General features: G+C 40.7%; 1 pseudogene; it reads right to left on the bottom strand.

The window, feature by feature from the left end:
• LOC123936044 overlaps positions 1 to 17912 on the bottom strand; it is a 118725-nt pseudogene that overhangs the window by 10442 nt on the left and 90371 nt on the right.

Raw genomic sequence — 17912 nt, 5'->3', positions numbered from 1 at the left:
TTTTATAACAGAATGAGTCATCTCATCTGGCATGTCATTGAAAGGGACTGATTACCCAGGGGCCAGACTCATGGGGTCACATTATCTCTGCCTTGAAGATGACTACAGCTATATATTATGTGTAGTTGTACAGAGTTAATGATCTTTTGAAAATACCCTAGGCTACAATGATAAAAGTCAATTAAAAATTATCTCTACCTACTGCCCTGTGGAATTTAATCAACTCTTATGTATTATCTTGAGACCAACAAAATGAATAATTCTAAATGATTGTCCTCCATGAGGAGACAACTGATTTAAAACATTCATTTTTTTTAGATTCCATTCTCTGTGACAAAAAGTGTGATATTTTATTCTACATCAGTTCCACATGACCTATATTTAATGGCAAGAAATAGAGACTTGTTAAAATAACTGCTATATTCCCTTCTACTGAATTATAGTTAATGAAGCATGTGAGTTGTTGCTGAGCACCTATAGATATAATTACCAAGTTCCTTCCTGCCATTCAGAGAATCAAAGCATGCCTTTGAAGTTATAGTGATGACTAAAATGTGTTCAGTATGAACAATAGTTTTATGCACAGCTGTGACTCTACCCTGTTCTAGAAGCATGATAAAATACCTTTCTGTAAAAAGCATATCAGTACTTTAATAAGGGTGTAATTATCTTTCTGGCAGGGAAGTATTTGTATGGATGAGGTAGGAATGTCACTGCTACTTTGCACCCTGTGGCTCAGCCTTCCAGAGACTAAGGCTTTTACTATTGACTCACAGAGCCATGAGCCCATCCCAGGCCTTACCAGACACCATCAGTGATCTTCCTGCCAGTTTTTTTTTTTTAATTTATTTATTTTTATTTGTTTATTTACAGCATAACAGTGTTCATTGTTTTGGCATCACACCCAGTGCTCCATGCAGTACGTGCCCTCCTCATTACCCACCACCTGGTCCCTCAACCTCCCAACCCCCCCACCCCCCCGCCACCCCTTCATAACCCTCTAGTTGTTTTTCAGAGTCCATAGTCTCTCATGGTTCATCTCCCCTTCCAGTTTCCCTCAACTCCCTCTCCTCTCCATCTCCCCATGTCCTCCATGTTATTTGTTATGCTCCACAAATAAGTGAGACCATATGATACTTGACTCTCTCTGCTTGACTTATTTCGCTCAGCATAATTTCTTCCAGTCCCGTCCATGTTGCTACAAAAGTTGGGTATTCGTCCTTTCTGATGGAGGCATAATACTCCATTGTGTATATGGACCACATCTTCCTTATCCATTCATCCGTTGAAGGGCATCTTGGTTCTTTCCACAGTTTGGCGACCGTAGCCATTGCTGCAATAAACATTGGGGTACAGATGGCCCTTCTTTTCACTACATCTGTATCTTTGGGGTAAATACCCAGCAGTGCAATTGCAGGGTCATAGGGAAGCTCTATTTTTAATTTCTTCAGGAATCTCCACACTGTTCTCCAAAGTGGCTGCACTAACTTGCATTCCCACCAACAGTGTAAGAAGGTTCCTCTTTCTCCAAATCCTCTCCAACACACGTTGTTTCCTGTCTTGCTAATTTTGGCCATTCTAACTGGTGTCAGGTGGTATCTCAATGTGGTTTTAATTTGAATCTCCCTGATGGCTAGTGATGATGAACATTTTTCCATGTCTCTGATAGCCATTTGTATGTCTTCGTTGGAGAAGTGTCTGTTCATATCTTCTGCCCATTTTTTGATATGATTATCTGTTTTGTGTGTGTTGAGTTTGAGAAGTTCTTTATAGATCCTGGATATCAACCTTTTGTCTGTACTGTCATTTGCAAATATCTTCTCCCATTCCGTGGGTTGCCTCTTTGTTTTGTTGACTGTTTCCTTTGCTGTGCAGAAGCTTTTGATCTTGAGGAAGTCCCAAAAGTTTATTTTTGCTTTTGTTTCCTTGGCCTTTGGAGACATATCTTGAAAAAAGTTGCTGTGGCTGATATTGAAGAGGTTACTGCCTATGTTCTCCTCTAGGATTCTGATAGATTCTTGTCTCACGTTGAGGTCTTTTATCCATTTCGAGTTTATCTTTGTGTACGGTGTAAGAGAATGGTCGAGTTTCATTCTTCTACATATCGCTGTCCAGTTTTCCCAGCACCATTTATTGAAGAGACTGTCTTTTTTCCATTGAATATTTTTTCCCTGTTTTGTCGAAGATTATTTGACCATAGAGTTGAGGGTCCATATCTGGGCTCTCCACTCTGTTCCACTGGTCTATGTGTCTGTTTTTATGCCAGTACCACGCTGTCTTGGTGATCACAGCTTTGTAGTAAAGCTTGAAATCGGGGTAACGTGATGCCGCCAGTTTTGTTTTTGTTTTTCAACATTTCCTTAGCAATTCGGGGTCTCTTCTGGCTCCATACAAATTTTAGGATTATTTGCTCCAGCTCTTTGAAAAATATCGGTGGAATTTTGATCGGAATGGCATTAAAAGTATAGATTGCTCTAGGCAGTATAGACATTTTAACAATGTTTATTCTTCCAATCCAAGAGCATGGAACAGTCTTCCATCTTTTTGTGTCTTCTTCAATTTCTTTCATGAGTGTTCTGTAGTTCCTCGAGTATAGGTCCTTTACTTCTTTGGTTAGGTTTATGCCCACGTATCTTATGGTTCTTGGTGCTATAGTAAATGGAATCGATTCTCTAATTTCCCTTTCTGTATTTTCATTGTTGGTGTATAAAAAAGCCACTGATTTCTGTACATTGACTTTGTATTCTGCCACGTTACTGAATTGCTGTATGAGTTCTAGTAGTTTGGGGGTGGAGTCTTTGGGGTTTTCCATATAAAGAATCATGTCATCTGCGAAGAGAGAGAGTTTGACTTCTTCCTTGCCAATTTGGATACCTTTTATTTCTCTTTGTTGTCTGATTGCTGTTGCTAGAACTTCTAATACTATGTTGAACAAGAGTGGTGAGAGTGGGCATCCTTGTCGTGTTCCTGATCTCAACGGGAAGGCTGCAAGCTTTTTCCCATTGAGGATGATATTTGCTGTGGGTCTTTCATAGATAGATTTTATGAAGTTCAGGAATGTTCCCTCTATCCCTATACTTTGAAGCGTTTTCATCAGGAACGGATGCTGGATTTTGTCAAATGCTTTTTCTGCATCAATTGAGAGGACCATGTGGTTCTTCTCTCTTCTCTTATTGATGTGTTCTATCACACCGATTGATTTGCGAATGTTGAACCAACCTTGCAACCCAGGGATGAATCCCACCTGGTCATGGTGGATAATCTTTTTAATGTGCTGCTGGATCCTGTTTGCTAGGATCTTGTTGAGAATCTTTGCATCCATATTCATCAGTGATATTGGTCTGAAATTCTCTTTTTTGGTAGGGTCTTTGCCTGGTTTGGGGATCAGGGTAATGCTGGCTTCATAAAAAGAGTCTGGAAGTTTTCCTTCTGCTTCAATTTTTTGGAACAGCTTCAGGAGAATTGGTGTTATTTCTTCTTTGAAAGTTTGGTAGAATTCCCCAGGGAATCCGTCAGGTCCTGGGCTCTTGTTTTTTGGGAGGTTTTTGATCACTGCTTCAATCTCATTGCTAGATATCGGTCTATTCAGGTTGTCAATTTCTTCCTGGTTCAATTTTGGGAGTTTGTAGCTTTCCAGGAATGCATCCATTTCATCTAGGTTGCTTAGCTTATTGGCATATAACTGTTGGTAATAATTTCTGATGATTGTTTCTATTTCCTTGGTGTTCGTTGTGATCTCTCCCTTTTCATTCATAATTTTATTAATTTGGGCTTTCTCTCTTTTCTTTTGGATTAGTGTGGCCAATGGTTTATCGATCTTATTGATTCTTTCAAAAAACCAGCTTCTAGTTTCATTGATACGTTCTACTGTATCTCTCGTTTCTACCTCATTGATCTCTGCTCTAATCTTGATTATTTCCCTTCTTGCATGTGGAGTTGGTTTGATTTGTTGTTGATTCTCCAGTTCTTTAAGGTGTAGAGACAGCTGGTGTATTCTGGATTTTTCAATGTTTTTGAGGGAGGCTTGGATGGCTATGTATTTCCCCCTTAGAACCTCCTTTGCTGTATCCCATAGGTTTTGGACCGAGGTGTCTTCATTCTCATTGGTTTCCATGAATTGTTTAAGTTCGTCTTTGATCTCCTGGTTGATCCAAGCATTCTTAAGCAAGGTGGTCTTTAGCTTCCAGGTGTTTGAGTTCCTTCTGAACTTTTCCTTGTGATTGAGCTCCAGTTTCAAAGCATTGTGATCAGAGAATATGCAGGGAATAATGTCAGTCTTTTGGTATCAGTTGAGTCCTGCTTTGTGACCCAGTATATGGTCTATTCTGGAGAAGGTTCCATGTGCACTTGAGAAGAATGAGTATTCTGTTGTTTTAGGGTGGAATGTTCTATATACGTCGATGAGGTCCATCTGGTCCAATGTTTCATTCAATGCTCTTATTTCTTTATTAATTTTCTGCCTCGATGATCTGTCTATTTCTGAGAGAGGCGTATTAAGATCTCCTACTATTATTGTATTCATATCAATATGACTCTTTATCTTGATTAATAGTTTTCTTATGTAATTGGGTGCTCCCATATTGGGGGCATAGATATTCACAATTGTTAGATCGTCTTGTCGGATAGTCCCTTTAAGAATTATGTAGTGTCCTTCTGTATCTCTGACTACAGTCTTTAGTTTAAAATCTAATTTATCTGATATGAGAATCGCTACCCCGGCCTTCTTTTGAGGCCCATTGGCATGGAAGATGCTTCTCCATCCCTTCACTTTCAGTCTGGGTGTATCCTTAGGTTCAAAATGGGTCTCTTGTAGACAACATATGGATGGGTCCTGTCGTTGTATCCAATCTGCAACCCTGTGTCGTTTTATGGGCGCATTTAGGCCTTTCACATTGAGAGTGATTATTGAGAGATAGGTTTTTATTGACATCGTGTTGCCTTTGAAGTCTTTCTGTCTATAGATTGTTTCTATATTTCTGTTCAATGATATTCTTAGGATTTTTTCTCTTTTATAGGACCCCCCTTAATATTTCCTGCAGTGTCGGTTTGGTGGTTGCATAGTCTTTTAAGCCTTGCCGGTCTTGGAAACTCTTTATCTCTCCTTCCATTTTAAATGTCAGTCTTGCTGGATAGAGTATTCTTGGTTGCATGTTCTTCTCATTTAGTACTCTGAATATATTTTGCCAGCCCTTCCTGGCTTGCCAGGTCTCTGTGGAAAGGTCTGACGTTATTCTAATGGGCTTTCCTCTGTATGTAAGAAGCTTCTTTGTCCTAGCTGCTTTTAAGAGGGTCTCTCTTGAAACATAATTCCCCATTTTAATGATAAGGTGCCGTGAGGACTTTCGAGAATCTAAAATCTTGGGAGGAAATCTTTCTGCCTCTAGTACATGAACGTTGTTTCCATTCGTGAGGTTGGGAAAATTTTCATAGACAACTTCTTCCACTATATCTTCTAGACTTCTTTCTTTTTCTTCCCCTTCAGGGATTCCAATAATTCTGACGTTGGAACGTTTCATGGCATCGTTTATTTCCCTGATTCTGTTTTCGTGGCTTCTGAGCTGTTTGTTCCAGGCTTCCTCCTGATCCTTTCTCTCTATCTGTTTGTCGTCCAGATCACTAATTCTATCTTCTGTCTCAGTTACCCTAGCTTTTAGAGAGTTTAGATTGGATTGGAACTCATTGAGAGCATTTTGAACATCATCCCTGGTGGCTTTCAGTTCTGCCCTAACATTGTGAACATCATCCCTGGTGGCTTTCAGTTCTGCCCTAATCAATTCTGTTTGGTCATCCATGGCTTTCTCCAACCTAGCTATTGCCTGGATAATTGTTAGTCTGAATTCCTTTTCTGACATATTGTCTATGTCGATAGCCATTAGCTCTGTTGCAGAAGGCCCATCCTCTGTATTTTTCTTCTGTTGGGTATTCCTCCTCCTAGTCATTTTGGTAAGAGATGACTAAACAGATGCAGCTGGACTTATCGATTGTGGTGCAGTCAATGTGCACCCTGGAAGGCTTCTGTGCAATCAGGATTCCCCACCCAAATGAGAGAAAAAAGAAAAGAAAAAGAAATAGAGAAGAAGAAAGAAAAAAAAAGGGGAAAGAAAAGAGGGGAAAAAAGGAAAAAAAAGGAAAAAAAAGGAAAAAAAAAGAGAGAGAGAGAGATAGGAAAAAAAGGGAAGATAAAAGAGAAGGCTCAGCCCAAATGGGCCACAAGGTAAGATTTGTGGAGTATACAAACAAAAACAGACAGACAAAAAGAGTGATAAAAGTATATGACAAGAGGAAAAAATATGTATATATAAGCAAAAAAAAAAAAGGGGAAGAACCTCATCAGAAAGAACCCCAAGTATAAGGTTTATATATTATCAGGACAAACACAAATTCACAGAAACACTGACAGAAGGAAAAATTGGGAGAATGGTTATAGATTCTCAGTGTGGGTGAGGAAGGTTATTTTGATTCTTCCTGAAGGTATCTTGATGTTTTTGTTAAGGGACTCAACTTTCCTAAGTTACAGGGGGATTAGAAACTGGTTTGCCTATAGGGGTAGCCTTGATTGGGGAAAGGGGATTACCTTGAAGTTTAACTCTATATGTATAGTAGCAAATAAAAATTAAAAAAGAATAAACTAGACTAAACTAAGCTAAAATTAAAAAGAATTTAAAAAATAGAAAAACAAAAGAAAAACACGGGTATATGTATCAAAAAGTTCAGGTTAGAAGGTTTTTAAAGAATTTGATGTACTGGACATCTCAGTGTGATGGTAAATAGGTTAAAAAATTATAAAAAGTATAAAAATAGGTTAAAAAATTTAAAAAGAACCAGAATATTGGTAAAGAGTTAAAAATAAAAGTTGTATTTATGAAGTAGTGGTGATTGTTCTCTTGTAGTCTTTTTTTTTTTTTTTTTTCTTCCTTCCTGGTTGGTTTTCTGGGGGAGGGGCCTGCCACGTGGGTTTTCAGACAATGATGTTCCCTGAGTTAGGTCCTCCCGCTCCCCTCAAGGGGGTGAGCTCTTTTTTTTTTCAGGAAACTGTTTTTTTTTCAGCCTTTTGTTCTCTGGGGGTTTTTATGTTCTTTCATCTGCTTTCTCTCGCCTTGACAGCTTTTGATGGTTTTTGGAGGTTTAGAGGAGAGCAAACAGCACCCCAAACTCCCTCTCAGAGAGAAGCCTCAGACTGTTTTGCAAAAGCTGCTGGCAGAGTCGGTTCTGAGTCACTGTCCCTGGGGATGCAGGAGCTCCTCGTTGTACCCAAAACCAGGGCAGCGGTGGCTGTCTAGGCAGCTCCAGACCGCCAGAGAGGTTCCGAGCAGAGATCAGGCACTGAGATTTTCCCGCTGTCCCGGGCTGGGAATGTCTGGTTTTTCTGGCTGCCAGAGCTCCAGGCTAGCGCCTATGAGCACCTTTCCCAAGGGAGGGTGTGGGACGCGCGCGTTTCAGGATTGCCATCTGGTCAGGCTCCCAGCCCCTCACGGGAGCCAGACCCCACTCGTTCTCGGGCACGCTGGCGTTCAGGTGCAGTGGCCGCTCAGGGACGGAGACCTGATTTCTCCGCCGCACTCTCTCTGGCTCCGCGCCAGGGGAGGCTGTCCTGGGTCCGGGGACTTAGGTCCCTGACCCTAACCGCCCAGGTTCCCACTATTACCCCCCCCCCGTGATCCTTTGCTCTTTGTTTTTTGAGTGCTTTCAACCAGACTCCAAGTTAATGCTGGTCCCCAGACGCAGAGCACTCTCGTGTTGGGGTGTTACTTTCCGATATGTCACCTCTGGTGGCTCCCTCCCCCTTTTGTTTATCTTCGGACGTTCCCAGTCTGCTTTACCTGCCACTGGCGTCTTCTGCTCCTGTAGAGATCCAGACGTGTATAATTCTGATCTCAGGCTGATTTCATGGGTGGTCGGAGTTCTTTGGTAGGTAATCAGCTCACTTTAGGGTACAGGTTGAAATGGTGCCTCCTCCTACTTCCACGCCATCTTGACTCCCCCCCTTCCTGCCAGTTTTAACAGTACAACAATTTGCTGAAAAGTTGGAGCAATTCAGATTAGTCACTTAAGATCATGCCTCTCAGCCCTGAAATCCTAGGTCCCCAAATGAAAGGTATGTCACTCATTCCCATGTCATAAATTCACTCTACTGCCCTTCTCCCCCACATCCTGCATTGACTCTTCATCACTCCACCACTTCGTTTTATGTTGTGCCTGCTGGAAGCCTGCTTTCACTGTAAATAAGACTTCCTACATTCTTACCTCTTCAGAGAACTCTCTCCTCTCATATTCTTGCCCTAACAGAAATTGTACTCTCTCAAGGATAGATTCTTTTGTGGCTTTCTCTTCTGCCAATCCACCCATCATGGGACCAGAAGGGAAGGAGGTCAGCATCCTCCCAAACCCGCATTTCTCCTTCCCTATCAATCATACTTCTAGAAAAGCTAATTTGGCCTTTGGCATTGTGCCATTCCTTGTTTCTTTCCTCTAACTCCTGTGTAATCTCTGAAATTACTGTCCCAGGGGCACATTCTGTCTCTTTATCTCTAATCTTGCCAACACCCAAGGAAATTCAAAACTGCTGTATTGATTCTCTGGTGATTTAGTCCATTCATTCTCAATCACATCAGTCTTGGTGATTTACACTCCACTTTAGCCAAATCTTCCATGACTATGCCCTGACTTTTGTCACCAGCCATAAATGTTCTATATCAGGACACTCAATCTCAGCCTACATTTTGTCAAAATTTTCTTCCTTCCATTTCCTTGTTGCCCGCAGTTATGCTATATCTGTGTTCCATATAATGATCCTTATACCCTTCTTGATTCTTCCATTTGACTCCATCATTCCTCCTACACTCTTCTCCTTTCCTCTCCAGATTTGACACCATGGATGAATACTTGAGCTAGTATCTCACTAGGAACTCAACTTCCTTGCCATCCTGATCTTTCCATGGTCCTAACCCAACAAAACCTCAACTCTGTATGAGCACTACCATCTCCTTTCTTTTCAACAACCAGTTATTAGTTCTTATCCCAGTTTTTCTCTTGGTAAATTTCTTCAGCCCCCGTTTCTTCCCTTTTGGTAGATAATTTTGCTTCCTATTCCATATAGAAAATTTACCCATTAGTTATTATTTCTTTCAAATTGTTGACTCTCCTCTTTATAATCCTAACTAGACTTACATTTACCTCTTCGGTCTTACTGGATAAGGTATCCTTCCTAGTGCTCAAACCCATTCTTCCTTTGGTGCATTCTATCTTGTACCATCAATGTCTCCTTCCCTAACTCGTTCCTCCATTCAGCCTGCAAACATACAAAAATTGCTCCCTACCCCCTAAAATTCCAAATTTCAAGTGGTCATTGATGCTGCATCTCCTTATAGTCATTCCTTATTCTCTACCTCTCTCCTTATTTTAATTCCTAAGAGCAGTAGTCTGCTCTGCTTCTCCATGTTCCCACCTCCTATTCACTTCTGTCCTTCTCTGTCTTCTGCTCCTGGCAATTTAATCCCACATTCCACCACGAGAGTTACCAACACAATTTACATTGCCAAATCCAGAGGAAACTGGTCAGTCCTTTTCTTGCTGGATATTACTGCACACTTGGAACCACTAATGTTTCTCCCTCTTGAAAGTCTCTCGTTTCTTCTTTGACTCCTGTGACTATCTTCTGTTTGCTTCACTCTTATTATGTAACTATTCCTTTAAAAAAAATGCAAACAACCCAAACCAAATACCTCGAGGAACCTGATCTATTTTAATCTATCTACTCCATTGCCCAAGCTAGAAGATTTGGGGCTGTCCTTGATTTCTTCCTTCCCACATCCAACCAAGTCCAGTCCAGGGGGTTTTGCCTATTAACTATTTTTTTAAAATACTCTCCTGATCACACTACTCTGGTCCTGACTCAATGCCTCACAACCTCTTACTTGGACTATTATTGTAGTCCCCTGTTGCCTTTCCACCCCACTTCTATCTGGCTCCCTTACTTCCATCATCCCAGTGTGCAGCATCACACACATACATCCTAGCCCTGTACACATCAGACTTCCCACAACCTGGTCTTCCCTCAACATCTCCAGCATCTTTTGTTTCTACTCCCAGTTTGTACACTGATAACACTCAAACACTTCAGTTCCCTAAACAGGTAGCATACTGCTTCTTCCCTTTGCCTGGAAGTCCGGAGGCTCATCCTGTGCTTAGGTGTCATTGCTCCTGCAGAAAGCTTTATCTCCCCCTGCATTCCTACCCAGTTTCTGGGCATTGTTAGGCTGCTCTCCTTTCATCACACAGAGAAGATCTCTGTTTACACTGGCCACCTAGTGTTAAGGGTGAAATGATAGGCCAGTGTGGTTTTTCTCCCCTCCTTCATTACACTAGTAAGCACATCAAAGGTGACTATAACTGTGTTACATTTGTGTCTGTTTTTGCAGTGTGAAAAACTGCCTGAAACACTGTTGTAGGCACTCAGTAAATAACCTGAATACACCTCTCATTCAGTTCAATTTAGTACTCATGAATTAAGCAAGTGAAAAAGAATGCTTACTTGTACTGGATGTTGGCTTCCTGTAAGAACACTAACAGGGCTTGGGAACCATTTTGGGGAATATGGACATCAGTAACTGCTCCTTTTGATACATAGGAGATACTGCTGGGCTGCCACAGGTCCACCTGTAGTGCAGGAACCAACCTATAATTCATATTCCATGCAGGTGGGGAAAGATCTATGTCACAAGGTGAAACATGTCATCTTGTTTACATTCAGAGATACAAACACATTTTGGATTTAAACTCAATGCTTTCATCAACAGGGTAAAACTCTTACTTGATTTTGATTTAGGTCTCCAAATTATATCATATCCATAATAGAATTTGATCATAATTGACAAGCAACAGTTTAAAGACCAATATACATTAAAGCCATGAGGTAAAAATTAGATAAAGCAGTTTTAAGTATGACTTTGATATGCTTAAAAATTATTACACAAATACTCGAATAAGAGAGAGAAAGATAAAAATTACTTTTTATTTTACTATACAACAAACTGTGGTAGCTTGGAAACATTTGGTAACTTGAAATGGAACACTCTCCAGGTATTTCCTCCTTCCCCAACGCATACCTTTTACCAGTCCTTACTCAAGCTTCACATGGTGATAGAAGCATCCCTTTCTCAGGTTGGACTTTTTAGCGAGGCTTGTCTCTCTGTCAGAGTTCTTAGAGCAACACAAGCTTCTTTCATTCCCTAGTTTCATCTTACCAGAATGTAAGCTCCATTTGGTCACCACCCATTCCAAATGCCCAGAAGAGTTCCTTGTGTACATCAGCAACTCACCGTTGCATATGTGGAGACCCCATGTAATATTTACTCTACATTTACCACATGTTCAGTGTCTTGCAGGAAAGCAGGAGCCAGCAGTGTGTTTGTCTTACTGCAGTGTTCCCAGTGCCTTGTCTGGTGCTTCACATCCAGTAGCTAGTGCTCTGCATTCTTTGAAGGAATTACTGAACTCAGCTGGGAGGGAAGAGGGCCCTATCCTCCCTTTTGGAGTAGCCTCAGGCTACAATTTTCAATTAGACCCAATTTGCCTTTACAGTCCTGTCTCTGTCTTCTCTGTGTTTGGGATTCTCCTCTTCCTGCATTTCCAGCCTTCATCTGTCAAAGGGCCTTGATCTCTGATCTGATAAGATTTACTCACTTGATCCTCACTTAGGTGTCAGTGTCTGCATTCTGGAAGGGAACTCTAGAAGACCAAAAATGCTTTGTGGCTCAAAGAAATAACACCTCTGGTGGTATAATTTAATCTTGAACAGGGTATAGAGGCATTTGTTTTGGGGACAAAGAGTCTACCTTTTTTTTTTTTTTTTAAAGTAGCTGACTCCTCCTCAAAATTGCAAGGGCAAATCTGACTCAGCTCTCATACCAGTCCAACAATCACAGAAAAACAGAAGTGTGGGCTGAAAGGGATGCTGAGAGGTCATTTGATCCATCTGTCAGCCCTTGGGCAAGGAGGTAGGACTGAACAAACCTGTCCTCAGTAGATGTATCCAGACCACATCTTTTAAGTCTCCAAAAGAGGAGGGTTGACAACATCCTAACATAACTCATAGCCACATTAAGAAGAATGCAGATCTTTCTCCCCATCCCTCACACTGCAACACAGATTCATTTTCTCTTGTTCCATTTTTCAGTAGGGGATGTCTGGTTTCTTCCCTCCATTAGATAAAGTACATTGGTGTCTTTCACTTTTCTCTGCACGTTAGGTTTTCTGATCCTTTAATCATCTTTGAGACCTGCCTCTAAACCTGTTACAGAGAGAGTTTTTTGATATTAAGTTTTGCAGCCATCCCTTAATGCCAGTGAAGATGAGGAAATAATGCTGTATTTGGAGGGTAGAGAGCCATAAGAACCTAAAATAATATGAATAGCCACTCTGGCAAATTCCTTTATGTGTCATTTTCTAGGGTACATGCTAAAATAAGAATCCTCATCCTGCAAAAGAAAGTAGCTTCCCTGTAGAGAGTTCCGTGGAAGTGACATGCCCCACAGCCTGCCCTGGAGAGGGCTTCCTAGGAAACAGGCCATCAGACTAAGCAGTTGGTCTACAGGAAACTAACAAAAGCAATCTGCAAAATCGGGAATTGTGTTCTGTTGTGATATTAGGAAAGGAAGTTATAATGAATTATCAGCTTTTCTCCAGTAAAATTATAGGGAAAGGATACTTGGATACATAATATGGGTATTTCAATCTGGGTGGCAGCACATGCCCATATCAAGATACAGGGGACAGTAATACTCATGTGACATTTGTAAAGTGCTCCTATTTTATAGGCTCCTATTTTATTTCCGATCTTTTCAATAATGCCTTCAGGTAGGAGTTAATGGTAGAGACATTTAAAGAATGAGGGCACCTGGGTGGCTCAGTGGGTTAAGCAGCTGTCTTCAACTCAGGTCATGGTCCCAGAGTCCTAGGATCAAGTCCCGCATTGGGCTCCCTGATGGGCAGGGAGCTTGTTTCTCCCTCTCCCACTCCCCCTTCTTGTGATCTCTCTCTCTCTCTCTCTCTCAAGCTCTCTCTTTATTGCAAATAAATAAAATCTAAAAAAAAAAAGAGAGAGAGAGAGAGAACACTCAGACTCATAGAAGCAAAGTCAATTTTCCAAGGATGCAGAGTTCCAAAATGGTGACACGGGAAGTGCTTAGCTCCAGTGCCTGTATGGTAAGTGTGTTTAGGGTCTTCTGAGGAAATAAACAACTTCCAAGTTCTTGACTTAGTGTTTGAGGAGGTTTGGTTTGCAGATCTCCTACACTAATCTTTCCTGTCAGGGGTTATTTACTCTATAAATTAATATGCAGGTATTTCAAAGTTGAGATCAGTTTACTCTGGGAAGGTTACCATCATTTCCTTAGGGCCTGAACACATCCAGATGAAGTGATAAACTATCTTTGGATGGCAAAACTAGGTGAGGGTTTACGATGATGACAACAAAGGATTAGTAGTCTTCTCAGGATGGCCTCAGGTTGTGTGCTAACTACTGCAGGTCTTGGCTGTAAAGAGCCATCTGATATTCCAAGGAAAGGAGGCTCCTTTCCAGAAACTTCTTGCCCTGAAACCTGGTGGGTTTTCCCATGTTTTCCTTTCCTCAAAGGATTACTAGTCACATATGGTCAGATCTGTTTAAGAGGTAGAAGCAATTTAGGGGCACCAGGGTGGCTCAATCAGTTAACCATCTTGAATCTTGATTTCAGCTCAGGTCTTGATCTCAGGGTTGTGAGTTCAAGCCCATGTTGGGCTCCACATTAGCCGTGGAGCTTACTTTAAAAAAAAAAAGTGGGGGGTGGGGAGAGAGAAAGAGAGAGGTAGAGGCAATTTAGTGTGTGATGAAGAGTATGAGTATGGACTTTGGAATCTGAAGGTCCTGAAATGGAATGCGAGTTTTGGTAGTATTGGCTATGTAACTTTAGGGGAGCTTTTAACATTTCTGAGCCTCAAATTCCTCATCTGTACTATGAAGATAATAAAAAAAAAAAAATACCTACAGTCTTTTCTGTAGGATGAGTTGGAAAAAATAGAAGTAAAACACACAGCAGAGAATCTGGCATACAGTGGAATCCTAAAAAATATTAGCTATTTTTTTCTTTTTGAAAAATATATCTAAAAAAAGCTCAAAGTAGTAAAGATAAAGTTTTACTTCAGGTGTTTCTGAGTAAAATGAAGACTATGAGGAGATGATTCCCTTATTCAAACATTAAAACCTATAGACAATTTTAAGGAGGAGAGGAAGCAATAAATAAACCAAGAATATGAGCAAGGCTGGAATGTTTCCTAACACAAGGGCAAACAGCTGGATTTGAAGCCACAATAACCTGCTGGTTAATTCCCTGGACTCTGGAGTCTGACTTCCTACAATTATATTCAAGCTCTCTACAGTTAGCATCTATATAATGTAGGAAGAGTTCCTTCACCTCTTTGGGCCTCACTTTCTTCATCTGTAAAATGAAGATGATAATTGCACTTCTTGGTTATTACTGTTATGGGATAATAGAGACTACAGTAAATATAATCATTAAGAGCATAAATTCTGAACCTCAAGACAGGATGAGTCTGGATCCCAGTTCTGCTGCTTATTAGCTGTGTGACTCTGGGCAACTCACTTCAGCTCTCTGTACTTGTCTCCTCACTTATAAAATGGAGCTATAAATACCATATATTTTATAGATTTGTTAGGCTTAAACTAATCAATACTTACACAATGCTTTACTTTATTATTTTTTAAAGATTTTATTTATTTATTTGAAAGGGAGGGAGAGCTCACAAGCAGTGGTGAGGGGTGGGGTGGGGTGGGGTGGGTAGAGGCAGAAGCAGGATCCTTCTTGTCAGGGGGTGCGATGCAGGACTCCCAGGATTGTGAAATCATGATCTGAGCCAAACTGACTGAACCACCCAGGCAGCCCTATAAAATGCTTTAAACAGCACCTGGTGAACAGGGGTCATTTGTTAAATGGTAAATGATTCAAAATTCAAAAATAATTTATTTGCAATGAAAAACTATCATATTTTAGTCTGGCACTAATTTCATGGCTCTTCTGGTCCTTGTGCTGTGTTTACTTATTGGCTTGGTCCAGGCTTCATGGTCCACCTGTCTTTTAGGCCCATGGCTGATTACATACCCAGTGCAGGTATTTGTGGAGGTGCAGTCAGTGTCCCCCAACAGTTTCAGAGTGAGTCTTTCATGTGGATATGGGAAGTCATCTGGTGTTTCTTCAGCTTGGGAACAGATGGTCTGCCTCCCAACCACTTAAAGTAATGCAGAAGCACAAGAGAGGAGAATCCTACTCTATATTTACTCTACGATTTGTTGGTTTGGAAAAGTATTGAGCACTTATGTGTCACATAATAGGTTTCTAAATACAAAACCTCCATATCAAGTTTGTAGTCAACTAGGGTTTAATTTACATAATCATATTAATTACATATTAACACCCATACAATCTTTTTTTTTGTTTGTTGATTTACAGCATAACAGTGTTCATTGTTTTGGCATCACACCCAGTGCTCCATGCAGTAAGTGCCCTCCCTATTACCCACCACCGGGTTCCTCAACCTCCCACCCCCCGGCCCCTTCAAAACCCTCTGGTTGTTTTTCAGAGTCCATAGTCTCTCATGGTTCATCTCCCCTTCCAGTTTCCCTCAACTCCCTCTCCTCTCCATCTCCCCATGTCCTCCATGTTATTTGTTATGCTCCACAAATAAGTGAGACCATGTGATACTTGACTCTCTCTGCTTGACTTATTTCACTCAGAATAATTTCTTCCAGTCCCATCCATGTTGCTACAAAAGTTGGGTATTCATCCTTTCTGATGGAGGCATAATACTCCATTGTGTATAAGTACCACATCTTCCTTATCCATTCATCCGTTGAAGGGCATCTTGGTTCTTTCCACAGTTTGGCGACTGTAGCCATTGCTGCAATAAGCATTGGGGTACAGATGGCCCTTCTTTTCACTCCATCTGTATCTTTGGGGTAAATACCCAGCAGTGCAATTGCAGGGTCATAGGGAAGCTCTACTCTTAATTTCTTCAGGAATCTCCACACTGTTCTCCAAAGTGGCTGCACTAACTTGCATTCCCACCAACAGTGTAAGAGGGTTCCCCTTTCTCCACATCCTCTCCAACACACGTTGTTTCCTGTCTTGCTAATTTTGACCATTCTAACTGGTGTGAGGTGGAATCTCAATGTTGTTTTAATTTGAATCTCCCTGATGGCTAGTGATGATGAACATTTTTTCATGTGTCTGATAGCCATTTGTATGTCTTCGTTGGAGAAGTGTCTGTTCATATCTTCTGCCCATTTTTTGATATGATTATCTGTTTTGTGTGTGTTGAGTTTGAGAAGTTCTTTATAGATCCTGGATATCAACCTTTTGTCTGTACTGTCATTTGCAAATATCTTCTCCCATTCCGTGAACACCCATACAATCTTAATGCACAGAAAAGTATCCTCTCTTATTTACCCTTGAGATTGTGCTTTTGGCCTGAATCCATTTAACCTTGTGTCTTCTTTTAGGATTTTTGTCTCTGACCTCTTGAGAAGATTTTCTGACACCCAAGGTCAAGTCCTGTTGTTATCTGCTTTCATGGGACTTTTAATTACATCTTATTCTTATAGATATTATATTAGTTTTCTAGGGCTGCTATAATGAATTTCAACATCTCAGATGGGTTAAAACAGCAGAGATATAGTCTTATACAGTTCTGAAGGCCAGAAGTCCAAGATCTAGGTATTGACAGGCAATACTCTCTCTGAAGCATCCAGGGGAAGTCCTTCCTTGCATCTTCCAGCTTCTGGTGGTTCCAGGCATTCCTTGGTTTGTGGCCACATCTCCCCAATATCCATTTCCATCTTTACATGGTCTTCTCATCTGTGTCTGTATCTTCTCTTTCATAACTTCTAAGGATACTTATCTTTGGATTTAGGAGATATCTGGGTAATTCTGGACGTTCTTATCTGATATCCTTAAGTGCATTTAAAAATTCTTTGTTCAAATTAGGCCATGTTCACAGTTTCTAGGGGTTAGGGAATAGGCATCCATTTTGGGGGTCTACGATTCACCCCATTGCAATTGTCATATCAATATCCATTTTCCTATTATCTTCATGAGAACAGAAACTGTAAAATTCTCCCCTTCTGCCCATACCTCTAATGCTTAAAACCATGCATGCCACAGAAGGTACTAAATATTCTGTAGATGGAATAAATGAAATAACCCATTTTTATCTTTCATTTTTTCAGATATGTGCTCTCTCTAAAACTGGTCCATAGTATTTCTGGATTCTAATTCTCGTTCCTCTTACACAGAAATTTTAAGGTAGTCCACTTCAATTTTGTCCACTCATCCCACTTCTTGACTCACAAGTCTTTAGTTTTTTTTTTTTTTAAGATTTTATTTACTTATTTGAGAGAGAGAGAGAGATCACGAGGAGCAGAGGGAGAAGCAGATTCCCTGTTAAGCAGGGAGCCCAATGCAGGACTCAATCCCAGGACTCTGAGATTATGACCTGAGGTGAAGGCAGACTTTTAACTGACTGAGAAACCTAGGTACTCCCAACTCACAGGTCTTTAAATTTTAAATTTTCATTAAGTTTAATCTTAGAATATGCTGCTTCTTAGGTCACAGTACTACATACTTTTCTGATGACTGGAGTGGCCATTTTAGCAACACAGTTAAAGAAATGCTTATATTTTATGGTTATTACTGTCTTTGTTCTACTTCTTAGGACTTATTAACATTTCAGATACCAGGGGAATGCTGGAAAGGAACTTAGCCAGAGAATAGGGTCCCTTACAAACCAAAGGCACTTGGTAGGTTGTTAAAATTCTGGGACTCATTTTACCTAGCTTCATCCTCTCTCTCTTACAAAATGCT

Source organism: Meles meles, unplaced genomic scaffold (genome assembly GCF_922984935.1).
Source record: "Meles meles unplaced genomic scaffold, mMelMel3.1 paternal haplotype, whole genome shotgun sequence".
In the NCBI taxonomy this organism is placed as follows: Eukaryota; Metazoa; Chordata; class Mammalia; order Carnivora; family Mustelidae; genus Meles; species Meles meles.
The sequence above is the reverse complement of the archived record's forward strand: the minus strand, read 5'-3'. Positions and strand labels throughout refer to the sequence as shown.